The sequence below is a fragment of the Zalophus californianus genome, chromosome 5 (genome assembly GCF_009762305.2).
Source record: "Zalophus californianus isolate mZalCal1 chromosome 5, mZalCal1.pri.v2, whole genome shotgun sequence".
In the NCBI taxonomy this organism is placed as follows: Eukaryota; Metazoa; Chordata; class Mammalia; order Carnivora; family Otariidae; genus Zalophus; species Zalophus californianus.
In genome coordinates this window covers 117,281,509-117,296,156 of record NC_045599.1, presented here as the reverse complement: position 1 = coordinate 117,296,156, position 14,648 = coordinate 117,281,509, and the positions used below count along the sequence as shown (strand labels likewise).

Here is a 14,648-nt window from a genome sequence, read left to right as displayed (position 1 = left end):
TTTTCCACAATGACAGTCAATGCCAGTAAACATCTTGAAACATGTCTTCTTGTGCCCATAAATAATAATTAAGAATGAGTATAAGTACACTAGAATTGCTCGATAAAAATATCACACACATTATAACTTTTCTAGAAACTGACCGATTATTTTCCTTAGAGATTATACCAATTTACATTTCCACCAAACATATAATATTAACCATTTTTTTCCATAATCTCAGCAACATTTGCTTTTGTCAGGCTTTTAAATTTTCTAATCTGTGTGATATATTTTATTATGATTTCCCCCATTTCTGATACATTCTTAGTAATTATTATGTTTCTAAATATTATGTTTCTGTCTCAAAACTGTCCAGGTATATTCTCTTTGGCTAACATGTAACTAAATGGATAATAATCACTAAAACAATCATTAAATATTTTTATGTTGTATAGATTTTATTAAATTTGCTCCTTTTGTCTTTATTATGAATTGTATTTCCCCCCAGTTCACTAAAATGAATCAATGGCTCAAAATTGGTTTATTGGAAGGCAAAGTAGCACTGAGAATGACAACAAGAATACCATAGAGTTAATTTTGAAAATACAAATACAGAACAGATACATACTATGAGTTGAGAATGTGACTCAGTATATGATGGAGTAAATAAATCCCAAATGTAAGGACTTAGAAGAAGAAAAAAGACTACTAATAGGAATCACGACCCTCTGAACATTGGATTCCTGTAAGGTTGTTGTTCTCTTTTCCCCTTTTCTCCATTGCCTTGTCTGATAAGATATGGCATCAGGATTTTTGAACAGTGATGCCAGTAAATAAATTGTCAAGAATTTGACTTTTTTCCTAATATTCTTTATTTGACATTCACTTTTCCCTACCAGATTCTAAGGTGGTGATGCTATGTAAGTACTTGCCATTATCAATATTTTATAGATACAATTACCACTAACATCATGAAGTGAAGAGTAAGCAATGGTTTTAAATCTACCCTTTGTCTTCTTGAGTAATTATGCCCCATGAATTATCTGGTCTAACCTAGAAAATGATTAAACTATTTTGATGCAAGTAGAAAGAAAATTACTTCACATATTTCTTCCATGTGCACCTTTCCAAGTTTACATATATAGAAAGCAATTGGTTTATTATGAAACTATTTCATCTGAATTTATTCCGAGGACTCTAACTGAATATGAAGTGGAAAAAAAAAGTAATGCAATGTTGTTTTAAATTTGAGATTATTTTAAATGATTTACCTTATATTGGACAGTCTTTAACTACCCGTAACAAGTACACAGTCGTCTTCCCTTCCTTCTGAGACAGTGCTGAGTAATATCTAAAGATTTTTCAGAAGCATGTAGTGTTTACATGCTGAAATCTAACTTCTTATTTTCATGTTCCCTGATTTCACTCGATGTGGTCGTTGGCCTCCTTTTCAAGTGTATTTGTTTGTGTTGGGCAAGAAGCCAGTGGTATTAGTGCATGGAAACCAGGTAGCTGTCAGAAGGACTGTGGCAGCATGTCTAATTTTGCTATATTAAACCTGTCACAAAGCATTAAATAAGAGATTATAGGAAGTATGCATAGAGCACATGGTTTATAACTTCATAAACTTGTAGTGTTGGGAACAAGCTAAAACCTCTCTCTTTTATCTTCTTTTCCATTTGGTTTCACCAATCTCTTTAAACCACTACTAGAAGAATGGGTGAAACTATAAAAATTTTTCATGACCACAAGAAAGCTCATTCCCAAGTAATAGCCATACCAACAGTTAGTCAGAAATACTTGAGAAGCTAACAAGGATTTTCTTTTCAATCCACACAAATATCTATTTTGTATGCCATGAAAGTATGGTGAATCCTTATAATTGCTGATGTCCAAATATATTTTTAATTTCCTAGAAATCATATTATTTTTATAGCTAGCAGTTTCTGTTGCAGAAACCAAAGGATATCCCAATAGTTTTTTTTTTAAGAACAGAAACTCTTGAGCTTAGAACTATGTAGTACTTGCTAATTGTTTTTCTAAATGAGCACAGGTGGATTTAAGTGTTATGGTACCTGAAGCAGCTACCATACCTTTTCCCTCTCCCACTCCCCCAGGTACCACTGGGGCAATACTACTGAAAAAACAGAAAAATAATTTACTAGTTCAAAATCAGGTACAGCGTGAATATATAATTAGAGTATGAAAGAAGTCACAAGTTACAGAGTATAAAAAGCTGAAAATGTCACAAAAATCATAAAAACAACATACTATTTTTTAAAGTAGCTGTCTCACATATCTTTGGTCATGTACTTCGCTACTTACTATGTGACAGGCTCTATACCATGAACTTGGAATGGCTAAGGCTCACCTTGTTTCCTCCAATCTTTTCAGAGGTTCTTTCCACCCTTGAAAGTCTAGCACAGAATAGGCACAAAGAAATATTTATAAAATAAAAGTGGTCTAAGAAGTGAATTAAAATTTTAAAAAGACGACTCTTCCTGTCCTCCTACCTTATTAATTTATAGGTTCATCAAGGCCACAAAGAATAACTAAAACAACCAAAGCATTGTGAATTGGATTAATACATGACATTTTGTATGATATGAGGAAGAGTTTTTCTGCACTGGGAAAACAAAAGCTAATGAAGACATATTACTGAAGCCATTTAAGGTAATTTAGCCTCTGAAGAAAAAAGGATGCAAAAAGGAAAATGATTTCGTGACCCCCCTTTTCAATAATGTGTTTGCTCTTTAAAAAACATGAGTGAGGCCAGAGCCTCCATCCTCCATATAGGAATCCTAAAAGCAAATGTCAGATATCGCAATTAGGAGCCATGATATAGGCTTAATCCAGAAGGCAGATATTGAAACAGAATGTTCAAGTGTGGAAAAGTCGTTAAAAGGTGGGCGGGTCAGTTGGAATGCAAGTAGGGGAAATTCACCGTAGGCTGCCTGAAGGGCAATGGAGAAGATCAAAGATAGAAATGGACCAAGGTCGGGGGTGTCTGGGTGGTTCAGTTGTAAAGTGTCTGCCTTCGGCTCGGGTCATGCTGGGACCGAGCCCCACATCGGGCTCACTGCTCAGTGGGAAGCCTGCTTCTCCCTCTCCCACTCCCCCTGTTCCTTCTCTCGCTGTCTCTCTCTCTCTCTGTCAAATAAATAAATAAAATCTTAAAAAAAAAAAAAAAGAAATGGACCAAGGTAAGGTTTAGTAAAAACAAAAGAGGCAAAGGAAGCAGGTGAGGCATAGAAGGGGATGTAGAACCATGTAATCCTAAAAGCAGAGAGGTCCGTGCTGGGAGATATGTATCTTTTAGCAAGCTAACATCTCTGGAGTGGTGCTAACTGGGCTGGAGTCAGGAAAGTTCAGTCCCAGAATTGTAGATGTTGCATGGCCTCTAGTTCAGCAACATTCTTAAGCGATCCTTCCTCTTTGGAGTAGCTCAAGAATCTTCTAGAAGTCCAAAATGATGCAAATATTTCCAGTATTTCAGTCCCATACTGTTTAAGTCGTTCCATTTCATCTCCCCTCCCAAGCTAAAGCACAGGACTCTCTCCATGTTCCTTTCCTTTACAGGGTGACTACCAGCTCCCAATTCCCCAGGACTGCAAGGGTTCCTCAGATCAAGACTTTGAGTTTTAAAATTAGGACTGTTTTGTCAAACCAAGATAAGTTGATAACCCCAGCTGTGGGCCGGATAATTTGGCAACTCAGCTCTAATTTCACAACAGAGTGGTGGTAGGGGCTAACTCATGCTCTCAGCACTAGACTTCCAATCCAGTGCACCTTTCATTACAGTTTGTCCTTAGAAGATATTAATTTAATAAATGTGCTGGAATTTATTTTCACATTTACATTTGCAACATATATACAAAGTCCGAGGCTGATAACAAAAATATATTCTTTTATGAAAGAAAGGTTTGGGATGATGATATTGAGATTTTTGTTTTTACTTCACAATTGTATTCTCTTTCTCTCTCTGTGTGTGTGTGTGTGTGTTTAAATTATAGTGCTCTGAATGGGGCAGGATGAAATTTATTACTAGATACTCAGGCACCATAGAACAAAAATTTTCACTCTGATAACTAGTCAATTTTCTTGGAGTAGCACTGCCATGGAAATTGAGCCATCGAGCTACTGAGAAAAAACATTTTCTGAGCTCTAAAGCAAAGTAGATCTTATGAAACCCATAAATTAACATTTGGAATAAGATTAATGCATCATAATCTCACTCCATTTTACAAATTCAATCCTCTATTTCACCTACAGACAAACTCAAATAACGAAGAGCATCAAAAAGCCCATCTTACCTTAGAAATGCTAAGCCAATGGTGTTTATATCAGCATTTACAACTCTATGAGTATGACACAGGGTGGAAGAATTGGAAGATGTATGGATGTCAACTTGGTCTTCTTAAGGGGTAAGAAGCAAATTATTTTGTATTTTGAATCTACTTGGATATGTGTAAATGAAGGGCCTCAGCATTTTGGGGATCTTAGCATTTCAAATGTGAATACTTTGTGTTGAGATTTCATTGAGTAGTTCTCTTCTATTTCTTTGTCAGTCATGTTTAGCATTAGGGAAAAAATACAATCCTGCACCGTAAAAACTGAAGTATTTCTGAGAGACTATGAGTTTAACATCATCAGGAAATATTGACTGTGATAATCCACAGCCCAGTAAATGATGTATAGAAGCTATGAACATTAAGGCATATATTCATCATTGTGTTCACTCCCAGGTCCTCAGCCTGATATATAGGGAGGAGCACTGAGATGGACAATGGAGGACCTGACTCCTAGTCTGTTCATATTGAATGAGAGTTTCCTGCATTTGAGACATTGTATTAAATGCTTTAATAATAATTATTTTTTCTGATTCCCAGAACAACTCTATTAAGTGATATTTCCTCACTTACAAAGGAGGACATGGAGGGTTAAAGAGTTTAAACACAGTGGCTAAACCAGGATTCAATCTCAGGCCACACAGTCCAGTATTCTTTCTCTGAAAATGAATCCCTTACTGCCTCCTGTGGGGTTACATGTTTGCTAGCCTACCCATCTCATGCTATGTGAACATGACATTTGCTAACCCTACAAGTTTTGATAGAGATCATTTTAAATGATGTACACATTTAATAGAAACTTTAAAAAGCATTACAATGATTGGTTTGGAAAACAATATAGTTTTTATCAAGATGAGTGAAAAAAGCAGGCTACAAAAGTGTATTTATATTGTGATTAAAATTTAGTGAAATAACATATTTATATGAATGAAACCAAACATGTAAAATACCAATATTGTAACACTATCACTTTAGAGTGATAGAATTATGAATGTCTTTTCTGAATTTTCTATAATGTGATATTATTTTAATGATGAAAAATTTAATAAATTTCAAAATTTAAAAAAATGGAGGAACACATTAGAAACATAAAATGTAATGATTATTACAAGCAAAGTCCTATTAGAAGTTAAACCTATAATAAAGTCTTCAATTTCTGAAATGATGTCTATTTCAAGTGCCAGGTAAACTATAGAATTATGTGTTTTAGTCCACAGATTTAAAAAAACCATTATCATTAGTCCCTTTCAGTCTCACCAGTGATGAATATTTAATTCTGGGTGTGAAACATTCACACATGAAAAAGTAGGTCCTCTGTAAAGATTAATGATTGACTGACTGACCATTGTAACACATTTACCTTTTTTTCTAAAACGGGCATCTATCACCTGTCTTCTTAGAACATAGGTCAGAGCCCAGAGCAGTTATTATATCTGTGTGAGATTATTATTTTCTCCCAGAAAAAAAATTAATCAATTGTGTGTGTTTACTATTTCATCTTTTCTCCCTCTCCTAACCTGGGAATCATATAAGACTGTTAACATTTGTAATTTACCATGATTAATATTTCAAAGGAAGAATCACCTGGCACATTGTTAACTATGATTTATCAGGCTAATATGATTCTCTAATAACGGGTTTGCCACAAAAATAAGACCGTGGTGAAACATTTTAAGTTTTAAGTAGATCCATTAAACTATATTAACAGTTTGATTGTCACACATTAGAGGTAGATGAGCTGGACAACAAATATAAAGTGAGATTATAGTGCAATAGACATTTCAAAACTTTACCTATCTAAGTCATCTTTCGATAATATAATTAACAATAACTAACCGTCTGAGGTAGGAATGATTATCCTTATTTAAAGATGAGGAAAATGATGCTCAAGGAACCCAGGTACATCCAGCTTTGACGTAAAAGCTCTTACATGAAGCTCAATGCTGCCTCTAAAGCAGTCACCTTGGGAAGCTGGTGAAATTATGCTGCCATCACTCAAAACATTGCTCTTATTTGAATTGCTTTCATAAAACCTTAGCAGGAACACCAAAAATTAAATTCTGTTTCTCTATAGGAAGGTCCGCCTCTCTATGTTAGCTGGCTTTCCTCAAACCTTTGGCTATTTTCCAAAAATCGAGTCTACCCATGGAAAAGAAGATCCCATCTCAGTGGGTAAAGAAACTACTCTGAAGTCCAATCCAAAAGATAATGTTAAATATTTTGAATACTGTTAATACTGTTAAAGTAGATGTACAGTCTCTAAAGGTGGACACTGATGACAATAAACACACTTGGAAGTTTATGTTAGATTTTTGGAGTGGATAAATCGTTGGCATAAATGCTTGTACAAGCTTCAGAAACGAAGTTTTGGTGATGAACCCCTTTGAATATATAGATATTAAGATTCCCTGTGATGGATATACTGAGATTAGTTCTAATTTGAAATCCTGTATGGAATAAGTTAAATACTTGATTTATCTTTAAACTAAACATGCAATTCAGTAATATTGCTGGTAATATTCATCCCATGGATCATTCCAATATGGATCTATTATCTATACTATTGTCCTCTCTGCATTTCTCTATCTTGTTTCCAAAGATTTTATGAGATACTTAGGAAAAACAGAGTCGAGATCCTGGTGAACTTACTTTTCAGAATATTTTTGGTACATCCCTGTGTAAAAACTAGTTTATGCATTAAGTACTAGAAGTGCTTAGGAAAGGAAACAAACACTATTAACTGAAGTTGTTCTGAATGAAGTTTTGAAGAACTTGGGGCTTAAATTGCCCTTGGGAAGATTTGAAGAACTAGGAGGTTTATGGATTACTGATAAAAGAGTTAACACATGTAACTGCAGTCTATCCACAGTACCATGTATATAAAACTGGGTGTGAATTTACAGATTTGTCCTTAATTTCTTCAATATTTATGCTATCCTCAAACTTCTGAACAAAAAAGTAAAGCTAGATCCATCTGACATAGTCTTCAGGGCCCAACTTAATTCTCAATTTCTTAGTAAGTATTTCTCCAATTAAAGCAACTCTGATGATCTTTCCTTCTCTAAATTCCTAATGTGATACCCTTTGAAACTCTCATTTTGGTATTCTATCAATATCATCTTTTTTTAAAACTTTTTATTTATTTATTTGAGAGAGAGAGAGAGTGTGCACGTGTGTGCAAGAGAGCACACAAGCAGGGGGAGGGGTGAAGGGAAAGGGATAAGCAGGCTCCCCGCTGAGCAGGCAGTGGGGTATGGGACTCGATCCCAGGACCCTGGGATCATGACCTGAGCCAAAGGCAGAGGCTTATAACTGAGCCACCCAGGCGCACCCCCTCAGTGTGACTTTTAAGCAACAATTTAAAGGCAGAAAACAAATACAAAAGCTTGATTAACATTATGTGTGTAACCAATTATGTAAATATGTAAACCATCAGCTTTACATATGCAATACTGAATGTCATTAGATTAATTCCAACATCATCGTGTTCATTTACACTTCTGGTGTAAGTTAGCTTTTTTTGTGCTTTATTATGTTTATCCTATCCCTGTAATACATTATAGAGTTATTAGGAACAAAAGTTGATCTCCAATATATAGGTAAATTTTCAAAACATGCAACAAAATTTTCTATTCTCAAAGTGTCCTGAAAACATTCAACTAGCTGCTGTGATCATGAGGATTAAATAGAAAAGAGACTTCTGCTCCCTTCACCAGGGACAAAGTCAACCTGGAATCCACCCATGCTCTGCTTTTTAAGATAGAATTCACTGATTTATCATTCTGTTAATTTTCAGTCTATCTGAGCAATAGTCTATCTAAGCAATAGTCATTTTCAATAGTATCAGCATTCCCTCTTTCTCCTTCCTTGAATTACACATGCAGTTCTTTAGTGGAAGTTATCAGCAGGAGGAACGTTGTTGACAATTATTCTTCAGAATTAACTCAGAAGTGATGCTTTCCCACAGCTGGAAGGCAGACATCATGGTGTCAAAGTGAAGAACTTCCTGAATTGGGTTCTATTTCTGGCTTCACCATGAATTAGCATATGACTGTGGATAAGTCACTTTGCCTGTTTTAACTTAATTTTCTGTAAAGTGAGGAGTTCAGATTGGATTATTTTTAACTTCCCTTAGTGGCTAAAACCCTATGAAGCTGGTTCACAGGTGAAATTGCTCCTTGAGGGAACCCAGACAAATAACAAAATATTCAACATGCATGAAAAATCAGTATTGCTTTTTCTTTTTAAATGGCATAAGACCTGTACCACCCCCCTTTGTTTTTCATATATCTCTTTTTGAAAATGGTGAAGCCTGAGAGCTTTTAGGAAAGAAAGAGCTTATGGTTTTCTCCCATAGCAAAACTATAAAAACAAACAAACAAATAAATAAATAAAGTGTCTGAAGCCACTCAGAACATGGCTGTCTACCACTCTAGAATTACCAGGTATATTGGAGAGAATGTACATCCTCAATTCATGCATTTACATGGAAGGATGAAGATTTAATCTTTGCTTTTGTTACTAAAAATTAGAAATAAGTATTGAAATGGTACACAATTGTAGGACTAGGGGATATCTTCCAAACTTCTTCTAAATACACCTATAAAATGAATTTTTGTATTTAAAAAAGTGTGCTTATAATTAGGGCACATGTCACAGTTTGACTGCCACAGTTTAAGTTTTGCACCAGGCAAATGGACTGCATCCAAGCTGTCACACCGAATGCCATGTTGTGTCCCCAAAGAGGATGCTGCTATTTGACACACTGGGAACTTCTGTAAGAAGGATGCTATAGTGGGTTGCAACGTGATTCAAGGTTTTGGTTTGGTTTGGTTTCCTTTGGGTTGGTTACTGCTTGATTCATCTCCCCATTTGTCATCAACTTCTCCACTTCATCAGTTTGGTTAGCTGCATAACGAGCAAGAAGAAAAAAAAATCATCAGAATCATTTCGACTGCTGGGAAAACCAGAGCAAAGCTGGCTGTTAAAAGCTGTTAATTGCAGTTTACAAAAGAGAAATCCCTTATCTTTGAAAGTTCACTTGCTTGAGTGACTCATTCTTCCTGGGAGGGATTAATGCTTAATTAGAAAAAGATGCTAAACAATCTGATGTGCTTCCTGTATGAAAACCTTACCTTAGTTTTAAAGATTTTTAACAAGGTAACATGCTAATTATTTAATGACTGATTTGTGCTGAGAACTAGAGATACGTGTTAAAATCGCAGTGCTTATCGCGTTTGGCACAGCTCCCAGAAATCAGTGCCCTGACTGTTCTAGGTTTTGGTGCCAAGCCTGTTTTTTGTTGTGTTGGTGCTTGGTTTTGTCTTCCTACCTTTGGGTGTTAACATGTTTGTCAAAGTACACTGTCGGGAGGGGAGCAGCCAGGACCGGGGTGGGTAAGCCTGGTGGTCAAGAAGGTGAGGGCGGGAGAGGAACAGCGAAGAGGCGGGAAAGACAGCCGCCTTTGGAGTGTGACTGCATTCTACTTTCAGATACCTGGAAATAGCTGTGCTCTAAACTCACTGTGGGATTTAAGGAAGGCAGAATGGGTAGCGTGTACCTTCCGAGGAAAGTAACAAGGCATTGCAAACCCAACTTCACACTTGGCTTGTCTGTCAGGGGTTTTTCTCCTTCACAACAATACCCCAATGTTTTGGTAGGCAGACTCCAGCTCACTCAGTAAGTGAGAGGCATGGGTGGAATGCCAGGTATGTCTACAGAGCAAAGCAGTGCAGGCAGGCTGACGCCAGGAGAGAGTAGGCAGGTACCTATTGAGTTACAGGATTTCTACAAATCTAATCCGCATGTAATGTGAGACTTATTACAGAGCCAGCCTCTGCTAGGCCTGCGAAGTCTGAGGATATGAACAGTCTCTGAAGCAATGATCCCAGTTAACCCATTGAAACCCAGCTTCACTTGACCAAAGCTGAACAGCCTCTTATCCTTGTAATGCTGGTTAGGGGTGATAGTGGTTACAAGTTGCTCACTCATTGTATAAAAAATACTCAGAGTAAGATATTATTGAACTGCAACAGAGATATTTAATATGCCTGCAAACAGTGAGCACACAATTACAGCCACAGTAACTTGGGCTATTTTAAGGTACTCTCTATTTAATATGCTTGACACTGGATAGTCTATACATTACTAATGATGGGTATCTATAATTTATGGTACATTTTTTTATGTGATAAATTTGTTATGAAGACTTTAAACAGCAAAATTATTTACTAGTATTAAAAAGCATCTCCTTAAGGGAAACATTTTTTTCCCTAGCTCATCTTCATTAATTATCATAATAAATTGATGATAACTTTTATTAAGAGATGGAAATCAGAACTGCTAATGCAAATAGGAAAGAGACCCAGGTACTGGAGTCTCAAATATTCATGATGTATGTCATATACTTTTCTGATCATCAGCTAACAAACTTCCTTGGAAAATGGGCAAAAGAAGTGAAAGCATTGTTTCTATACCTAATATATGATCATAAGAATTCTCTAAATCAGGCTTGAAAAATTAAAAATGATCCATCTTCCAGCCATCCCGTAATTACACAAAGATAAGAAAATTAAGACAATAGTTCTTACTTTATCAGTGTAATTGGGGTAAAATCCAACCATAACCCGAAAAATTCACATTACAAACTATTCTTAAGACTGATTCACGAAGGGGCGCCTGGGTGGCTCAGTCAGTGAAGTGTCTGGTTCTTGATTTCGGCCCAGGTTGTGGTCTCATGGTCCTGAGATAGATCCCTGTGTTGGTCCCTGTGCTCAGCAGGGAGTCTGCTTGAGATTCTCTTTCTCCTTGGCCCTCTGCCCCGCCCCTCTTGCAGGCACCCGTTCTCTCTGTCTCAAATAAATAAGTCTTTTTTTTTTTTTTTAAAGACTGATTCACTAATAAATAATATTTAACCTCAGAAATATTCTACGAAGGCATGGCTCCAAATTACCTTTATGTGATTTTTACATGTTGATACCCTCTCCACATATCTATTACCATATTCAGGTTCCTGGAATATACCTACAACATCGACTTTCTAGAGTTTTATTTACTAACACAAAGATGCCAAAATCAAGGATTTAAAAGTCTGTGCACAATATGATAGTTAGTATTTGTTGAGCATCTTCTGTCATCCATGTATTCTCTAATAGATACTTTAGGTGCATTAATTTATTTGTACATTTTTATTACTACTTTTCAGATGAAGAAAATGAGGCTCAGATCAAGCAGCCAGTGAGAAACAGATGCAGAATTTAACCCAGGACTGGTCGATTCAGAGCACGTTTAGAGTGGAACTAAATGTGGGAGATAAGATAGCACTCCCCAAAAGAGGTGAAAAGTCTAAGGATGAAAAGAACATTAGTTTTGTTAACTGGAGATCTGGGTTGAAAAATGGCTCTGCTCCTTCCTTGTTTCTGAACTGATATAAATTGCTGAGTTTTGATGTACCTAAATGGGCTCACCTTTGAGTAGGCATAGACAAGTTACATCATCATGCTTTTGTGAGGACTGAAAAGACAAGTGACCACAAGTGTTTAGAAGATGTGTGGTGGCGGACACTAAGGTTAGCTTAGCTCTGTAACATACCACACAAGTCTCTGTGCCCTAAACCATGTGCTTTTCTATATGCGCACAGTGCACCGCAAAAGTGATTATTTTGAATGTGGTGGGAGAGAAAGGGATAAAAATGAGGCCGTTCCCCCACCCCTCTGCCCCCGCCTGAACTGTGCAGCTCAGACAGAATGAGCTTGCCTCTGAACAATATTGAAAAGTTTGCTTTTAAGTTGATCTGTGACATGAAAGCCAGCCCAATCCTAAATTTGTTCACTCCCCGGCGCTGCTTATTTCTTTCAAGCCATTGCCAACTTTATCCCAGTTTAACCTTTATGGTAGATAAGCAGATGCTATTAAATGTTGGACTACTGAGTAGGCCTCTTGAAAACAGCAGGTCAGGGTGTGAGAAAAGCAGGTAGAGCAATATTCTAAGCAACTTTTTAAGAAGCATAAAACACTGATTAAAACATGAAAGACTGATTAAAACACTCAACGAAACATTTGCAGAAATAACATTGTTTTGATGCTGCTCCTAATCCACAAGTTATTATTATCTTTACTATTTGGTAAAAATAAGAATTCTCTAATGAGAACAAATGATTTTATAGGGTGATAATATCCTATATTAAATGCTGCTTTGACTTTGGTTTTAATATGACATGAAACGTTTTTCTTTTTTTTTTTTTTAGGCCAGATACATATTTGAAAACCAAAATATCTCTATAATTAGGTATATTTCTATAGTTTATAGGCTACATTTAAAATTACCAAATTAGAAGACTTCATTTCTACAATAAGCAAAGCAGCATCAATGCTTGTAAATTAACTTTTTAAAGAAATGCTCGAAAGATTTAAAAGCAAACATTAAAACATCTTAATAAATAAGATCTAAATCTGAATTGTTAAAATTCAATTTCTTGGTATATTTTCTGTGTGCACTTTAAAAATGTGTATTTTACTGTTACTGGGTTGGTATTTTACAAATATTAAGATAGTGGGAAGTGTTGCTCAAATTTACCGTATGCTTGTTGACTTTCTGTCTACCCATTCTAACCATTATTGAGAGAGCAGTATTGAAATCTATCACTATACTTGTGGATTTATCTATTTATTCTTACAGTTTTATTTGGTTTTGTTATATATATTTCCAAGGTCTCTTATTAGGCACATGATTGTTTAAGACTGTTATGAATCGATGCCTTTTCATTATAAAATGACCACTTTAATCCTGGAAATATTCTTTGGTCTAAAATCTACTTTGTCATATACTGATATAGCTACTCTAAGCTTTCATTTTATTAGTGTGGATATAAGTATAATTTCTTTTACATCTTTTAATGTATTTGTTTCCTTATATTTTAAGTGCACTTCTTATAGGCAGCATACAACTGGGTCTTGATTTTTGTATTTAATCTGACAGTATCTGCTGATCAATTGTTTAAACCACTTACAGTTAATGTGATTATTGATATAGTTGGGTTTATATACATCATGTTCCTGTTAATTTAATATATCCCATCTCTTCTTTATTTCTTCTTTTCTCTTTATCTGGCTCCTCTTAGGTTGGATATTTCGATGATGCCATTTTATCCTCTTTGTTAGGTTAGCCATTATGGCTCTTTGTCACTTAATTCTGTTAGGTTGTATAGTGCCTAACTTCTCACAGGCTACCTTCAAGTAATATTATCCCACCTCCTGTATCCTTTCCTAGCCTCTGTGCTCTTTCTGTCACACTTTGTATTTTTATCTATATTATAAACTCTAAAATATATTATTTTTGATTAGACAATTATATTTTAAAGTGATTTAAATAATAAGAAAACAGTCATCTATTATACTTATCTGGAAATCATTTCCAATATTCTTCATTTCTTTGTCCTCCACAGAGGATTTCATCTAGTTTACTCATCTATATTTCATCTCATATCATTTTCTTTTGCTTGGAGGACTTCCTTGAACATTCCTTGAAGTACAGTTTTTTGAGGGATTCATTCCTTCAGCTTTTACGTGTCTATGTTACCTTACGATTTGAAAGTTATTTTTGCTGAATATAGAATTCTAGGTTGACAATTTTGTTTTTCAATACTTTAAAGATGTTGCTCTATTATCTGCTCATTTTTATTGTTTCCAATGAGAAATCTGCTCTCATCCTTTTTGTTCCTCCGTATGTAATATATCTTTTTTTTCTTCTGGCTACTTTTAAGATGTTCTCTCTCTTGCGTTTATGTGTACTTTGATGATCAGTTGCCTTGGTGTAGTTTTTTTTAGTGTTTCTTGTGCTTGGAGTTCATTGAGTAGTAAATATGGATTTATTGTTTTCATTAGATTTAGAATAATTTTGGCCATTATTTTTTTTTTAATTTTCCTGCCTCCCTCCCCATTTTCTTCAGGGACTCCAAGCACATGCATAGTAGGTGGCTTGAAGTTATCCTCCAGGACACTGAGGCTGTGTTAATTTTTGAAATCTATTCTCTTTTCCTCTGTGTTTCATTTTGGATGGTTTCTATTGTCATGTTCATTAACTTTCTCTTCTGCAATACTTAATCTGCTGTTAATCACATCCAATTTGTTTTTTTTATCTCACCCATTGTAGTTTTCATCTCAGAAATTTGATTTGGGTCTTTTTATATCTTCCATAATCTCCAGTTAACTTTTGAACATATGAAATGCAGTTAAAATAACTGTTTTAATGTTCTGGTCTCCTAACATCTTGATGTCTCATTTTATAATTTTTGAGGTAGGCATGGCTCGGTGCTTGTT

The 14,648-nt window shown here is 35.4% G+C and overlaps 1 long non-coding RNA gene across 1 annotated transcript; it reads left to right on the top strand.

Annotated features, from left to right (window-relative positions):
- Positions 1 to 2,916: 2,916 nt before the first annotated feature.
- On the top strand, positions 2,917 to 11,835 carry LOC113928677. The gene is made up of 3 exons (XR_003521926.1): positions 2,917 to 2,978; positions 4,255 to 4,406; positions 11,536 to 11,835. It is a non-coding gene; the product is annotated as an uncharacterized LOC113928677 (long non-coding RNA).
- Positions 11,836 to 14,648: the final 2,813 nt, after the last annotated feature.